General features: G+C 37.7%; 1 long non-coding RNA gene across 1 annotated transcript; it reads right to left on the reverse strand.

Annotated features, from left to right (window-relative positions):
• Positions 1-1,852: 1,852 nt before the first annotated feature.
• LOC137498416 (uncharacterized) lies at positions 1,853-4,192 on the reverse strand. The gene is made up of 2 exons (XR_011017790.1): positions 4,094-4,192; positions 1,853-3,797 (listed from the first exon to the last, which is right to left on the reverse strand). It is a non-coding gene; the product is annotated as an uncharacterized lncRNA (long non-coding RNA).
• Positions 4,193-6,634: the final 2,442 nt, after the last annotated feature.

Raw genomic sequence — 6,634 nt, forward strand, 5'->3', positions numbered from 1 at the left:
TCAAATCAAGCTCACAGGCGCAGGCACTAGAATTGGCATGCAACGTGCCCGAGGATAGAGACCACAGGAAGAAAAAAAGAGAAGCAATATGAGCGCATGAGTCCGTTGCACAAAGCACGGTTGTTCACTGCTATGGGCAAGAACAAGACAGATTGTAACAAGTTCAATACAGAATGGAGAGTGCTGCTTTTTAACACAAGAGACTGATGTATATGCCCAATGTTTGCAAGGTGAGAAATGCATAATTAGTAAAGATCTAATATTAAAAGGCATTACAAAACCCATCATGAACAACGAAACTAGACAATCAAAATAGTGATTCCTGTTTCAGTCTTTCTCAATGGCCTAGCTAAACAACCGACACACTATAAACACATTTACAGTGACGACGTACAATTGTACTTCCGTGAAAAACCAGCAGACATTTCAACAGCAATCAAACAAATAAACATGAATCTTGAAGCAGGAAGCAACTGGTCTTCCCAGCGTAGACAAATTCCAGACTGTAGGAATTGCCCACCCAAGACTCATTTCTAACAACAAGCACATATTCTTCCCTGAGTTAGAACTGCAAAACAAATATTTGCTTTTATGCCAGTGTGTAAAAAGTCTGGGAATAACCATTGACCAGCATCTCTCTTGGTCAAACCACACAATATCCACATTTAGATGAGCTTTTTTGAGTTCCATTAAATCATTTAAAATTTGCTGGGGTACACCTTGAAGGCAGACGTATACTACATACCTTGACAACACTGTACCAAAATCGCTGAACATGACACTGCTTGCTATTCCTAAACACAAATCCTCAACCCATAACAGTTCCTTCACTGCTGCATCCAGATATGAATGGAACATCCTGCAAGAGGTCAGAGGGATATCAAACCTCGGGAGAGGGTGCTCAAAGTATCTCCATGGGATGAACTCACAAAACGACAGCTTCTTCTTCTACATATTATTTTTATTTTTTAAATTAAATCATAGAAGTAGCACTCAGCTGTGGTTCCCTAATTAAATAATCCTTATCTCAAGTTTTTAACATTAAATGACAAGTAATAGCACAGTACAGTTATCAATGTTGTTATTATTATAATTACTATTATTTCTGTTAATTTCTACATCATCGACATTGTATTTAGGAACCAGTATGTCTTTTTATTTTATATATTTTATGTAGAGGCCAATTAGTTCAATGTAGTAGGGTAGGAATTAGGTTTAGATTTCACTTTACTTGTTTATTAACAGTACTGGTGAAGGGGCTGCGGTAGAGTGTATCTTTCCCACACATTTTTTACAAACTTCATTGCAACATTTCTCAACAACTAATTAAGGTACATGTCTGAACCTATGATAGTTTTCTAATACTTAAACACAGGGATTTCCAAAAGTGCCGTTTTGTTTGGCAGAAATAATTTTTTAATACTCCAATATGTTTTGCACTTTTGCAGATGCTGTACAGTCAATAATTCACACACTATGAGGTAAAATACAATATCCCTGTTTTAGAATACTCACAGAAACATACTTTCAAGGCCGTAAAAGTTTCAGAAAGCTCATGCAGGTAGTTTCCGAGAAAAGGTAGGGGAGAAGGGGGAGGGTTGGACACATTTAATCTTAAAATATTTTTATACTGATTTTTCAAACATTTTAAAAACTTTTTTTATGAAATACTCTTTTCAGGCCATTCCTCAATTGACCTCTTCTTTTCCTTTTACACAATATAGTATTTAAAACCTGCACAAGCAGATTTATTATAGCCTGCATTCTGCCCCAACCCTCCCCGAGAATGGGAGGTTTGAGATTGAGAAGGAAGGGTTGGGACATCTAAAATATATTATTTTATATTAAAAAAAAAAAAAAAAAAAAAAACCATTCATGATGTTTTGAGTGGTATACAAATTGATTACATCAATATAGAGAATAATTATTTAAAAAGTTACAAAATGAACAACACTGAAACAATCTGAGGCAATTTTTCCTTGGGAAACAGGTTATCGAACATTTTAAATTTGTTCAGGATTTTTTCTGAGATTACCTGCGTTTCTCTTCTTTCAGTCCCTCCCCTTTTCACTGAGCTATGAAAAACATAAGCAATATCATCCTTACTGACACTGGAAATATCTTGCACTTCTGGGAAGACAAATTCACAACCAGTATGTTTCCTTCTCAGAAATTTAATTTCACAATCACCATCACTATGAATACTCATTACATGCCCAACATAATGTATGATGCTTGACTCTGTAGAAAATCTGACAAGGACATACTTTCCAGAGCATATTTCCTCTTCTGGCTCTGAAACTGAGGATGATGTTACCGGTATATCAAAAGGACTATCATCGGAATCGTCACGCAATTTATTCACATCCTCTTCACTACTGCTTGAATATATCAGCTTTCTTCTTTTAGCACTCTTCCTACCACTGCCCTTTGGTTTTCTCTTCTCGAGTTGTTTTCTATTATATTTTTTTCCGGGGTATCTGTCAGTATGCGACTTTTGGCTCCTTTCCGACCTCTTCCCACATTCTTTCTCAGTGGGGCCTTTGGATATGGTCGTATCTATTCAGCTGATGTTATTTGAGTGTCTGTTACTGTTGATTCTGCTTGCAGTTCACTGGTAGTTGGAGAGTTTACTGCAGTAGAGGCAGTAGTACAAGATTTTTCATTGGGAAGAAGGCAATCCGTTATGCTTGAACCAAGAAAATCTGACTCAGAAAATATTTCAGAGTCAAAAGGACTGATGCCACTTTTCCTAAATCCTGACAGAATACTTCTTGGTAAAAAAGCCTGTGTGATTGCAGCTATGTCATAAATGGAAATAGTCTTGCCTGGATTAGACAACATCCAAGAGTCACAAGTAGTGTTGTAATACTTCTTCAGAGTTCCAAACACAGCAATATCTAACGGCTGGAGTTTATGGCTGCAGTGAGGAGGTAGTGTAAGAAGAACTGTATGATTCTGGATTATCCTGTGTAGGAGAAGCAAATTTCTTAAAATGATGCAGATAATCTAAAAAATTGATTGGCAGTCATCCATCCTGAAGAATGTGTTCTTTGAAATGCACTCTGGGGTAAACATAGTAAGGTGGGATGAATGTACCACTAGCAGATATTATTCCACAAAGAGTCACCAACACACCCCGCTGCTGATGTTGCCTGGCTCACTTGCTTAGCTCCTCTTTCAGCAATTACATTTTGTGGGGTCTGCACCATAGTTAAAACTGTCTAATCACAATTATATACAGAGTGTGGTTCGAAATGGTACCATTCTAAAACAGATTTCAAATTTCCAAAAAAATTTTCCTACTTTTGTTTTATTGAAACTTGTTCCCTGTGAGAGGCAGTTGCTTCAGGTTTTCTCAATGATAGACTACATTTGTGTTTCATAAAACCTTTCATCCAATCTTCCCCTGCTATGTTGTTAGTCAACCAACTTGCAGGTAAGTCTTTTTCATTCATAAGACCGAACTCAAATGCAAGTTTTCTTGCCCCCACTCTAGTGAGTCCATAATTTAATTTAGAAATCATGATTAAATGTTGTGCTAACAAGGACCTTGTTTTGTGAACACTTGGGAGTGATTATATAAGGAACTGAATTTTCCAACATGTGAGATAATTTAGAAGCATGGTCCACTGCATACCTAGACAAAGTTGTTTTAGGTATCCCATACATTGTTGCTATCTCTCGCAACACTTTGCCATTCTTCATATCACGTACAACAGCTTCAATTACCTCCGTAGATGGTGGCTGCCTATCTGTCCTCTTCTTGAACACGAGTGCCATACTGCTAATGAGATCTGAAAAGAATGTAAAAAGGCTAAAAATTATGTCAGGAAAAGAAAAACATGGGGGAGCATTGGGACATCAATGTCCCAACCCTCCCTTGGTTACCCGTATCATATTTCTAATTTGTAGCTAAATACTGGTTTTAGTTATGTAACTAAACTAAACTTTTAACACATAATAACACAAAGTAATAATGAATCCACAATACTTTTTTCACAGTTCCAAAATGGAATATTGTACTCTAATTAGTTCAATAAAGAGCTTATTTTTTTACTTTAGATAGTGAAAATCATGTGTGGGTACTTACCTTTAGCTTGTAAATTGAATCACACTGAAGCAATTTCAGCATGGCAGCCTTAAACAACTGAAACTCAAATATGATAGTGCTGTCTTGACTCCATTTTGTCCACCAATTTTCAAAAAAAAAAAAGAATTAAATAAAAAGAAAGAAAGAAAGAAAGAAAGAAAGAAAGTCCCAAACCTCCCACTGTCTCAACCCTACCCCTCCACCCTACACCAAATCTTTCAAATAGTAAACTTAAGGGAAATTGCTGGCAGAGCTTCGCGATGATAATTTTAAGATCCAATTATGTTTTTTTCCAAATTAAATGACAAATCATGCGAAACACTGCAACTCCTTAAGTAAAATGAAAACGATGGGAAAAGGTAATTTCGAAAGCACCAAGGTACGTCACGAAGCGGTGTGGACAGGACGGCTGCGATCGACAGGACATCTTGCGGTGAACTTTTATTGGGTAGAAATTTACGAAGTGGGGACGCAGGGATCATTACATGACATGTTCATTTAAATGCACCTATTCTCACCTAAAAATGATTGTGGAAGGCAGATATGTTCAACACGGTTGCCAGAGACCAACCGACCCACCCTTAGAAGTTCCTTTACTTTTATAACCATAAATGCTGTTTTAGACGCCATAGTCCATTGCATCCTCTTTGGTCCACGTATATACGGAAGAGACTGACGTCATTGCCACCTAGAGTCAGGCCGAGATTTTGTCACCAACCTTTGCAGAAGAAAAAAATTATGAAGTGGCCAGCGAAGTTTAAAAGGATCACGGTGCGGACGATAACCTCACTTTTCCTGAAATCCTCCTTTAATCTCGAGGCTTACGGAGAGAAATAAAGGCCATTAACTTATTTTTGCACATCCAGGCCAATCTCTGTCATGAGAACAGTGACCACACTCCCTTCGAGAGGCTCTTTTTTATCGCCGCGTTGCATAATGTCCGCACGGCAAGAACAAAAGGTAATTTAGTAGTTGCAATCTATCTTTGCACATCCAAGCCAATCTCTGTCATGAGAACAGTGGCCCCTTCGGGGCCACACTCCCTTCGGGAGGCTCTTTCCTATCGCCGTGGCGCATGCTGTCCGCACGGCAAGAAAAAAGAAGTATAGCCATATCAAACCTACAACCAATTCATTCATTCATCCATTTATTTCAATTAATTCCAACGAGCCTGCAGGCTCATACATAGGAATTGTACAGGACATTACTTACTGGCGGGCACTTACACATCAAAATATAGTTTGTGTATATAAGATAATTAGTAAACGGTTGAACATATAAACACATACAATATATAAAATATGTATGTTGAGTTTGTAACATATTTGAAATTAAATGTAATATGATGGGGTTGGCAGTAGAGAGAGATGTCTGGGTTAGAGAGTGTGTGTGGGTGTTGAAAAAAAATGTGAATGGCTGACATAGAGAAGTGCTTGTTTTTTCTTCTGAATAAAAAGTAAAATATATGACTTCGGCGGGGTGTTTTCTGATTTTTAATTGGTGAACCTAACATTTATTGGCGACCGTGACAGGACATCATTAATAAAGGAAGACCCCCGTGAAAATAAAAAAGATGGAAAACCTCACGAAAGCAAGGACCGTAAAGCGGCGGTTATTTACACGAGTATACAACGAGGTTATGTCGTCGTTACAAGACGGTGAACCAGACACAGAAGAAATTCAGGTACAACTAGAAATCCTTCAAGAAAGGTATGATACTATCGCTAATTTAGATGGATTGGTATTTCAACAGATGATAGATGATAATTGTGAGGTTGATCAAATAGCAGATGAGGAAGAATCAGCTGATGAATATAGACGTAAATTCTTGAGCTGTAGGGCTAAAGCAACAAGATTTTTGAATACCACTGTGCCGGCTTCCTCTACCCAAAGTGTAGTAAATGAAAATATAGCTGAAAGAAAGAAATACAGACTTCCAAAAATAGAATTGAAGAAGTTTTCTGGGGAAATAATTGACTGGTTATATTTTTGGAGTCAGTTCCGTAAAATACACGAAGATGAGGACATGGGGGAGGAAGATAAATTCCAGTATCTCATTCAAGCTATGATAGAAGGTTCTAGAGCGTACGAGTTAGTCACAAGTTTCCCTCCGACTGCCGACAATTATCATAAAGCGATAGACAGTCTTCAAGCTCGATTTGGTAGGGAGGACTTACAGGTAGAAGTTTACGTTCGTGAACTACTGAAGCTAGTTTTAACCAATGCAGTAAATTCTACAGAAAAACCAACACTTAGTAGCTTATATGATAAATTAGAATCACATCTCAGGTCTCTGGAAAGTTTAGGAGTTACTACAGAAAAGTGTACTGCAATGCTATACCCCTTAATTGAATCATCCTTGCCAGAAGACTTACTAAGGGCCTGGCAAAGGAATACTTCTTTCAGATGTGATTCTGTCTCCAAAGATCGTTTGAAACAGCTCATGGCTTTTCTCCAAAGTGAAGTTGTTAGTGAGGAAAGAATTTCATTAGCAATGAAAGGGTTCAACATTAATACATCCCAAGGGCTCAAGATTAAGGG

The sequence above is a fragment of the Anabrus simplex genome, chromosome 2 (assembly GCF_040414725.1).
Source record: "Anabrus simplex isolate iqAnaSimp1 chromosome 2, ASM4041472v1, whole genome shotgun sequence".
Classification (NCBI taxonomy): Eukaryota; Metazoa; Arthropoda; class Insecta; order Orthoptera; family Tettigoniidae; genus Anabrus; species Anabrus simplex.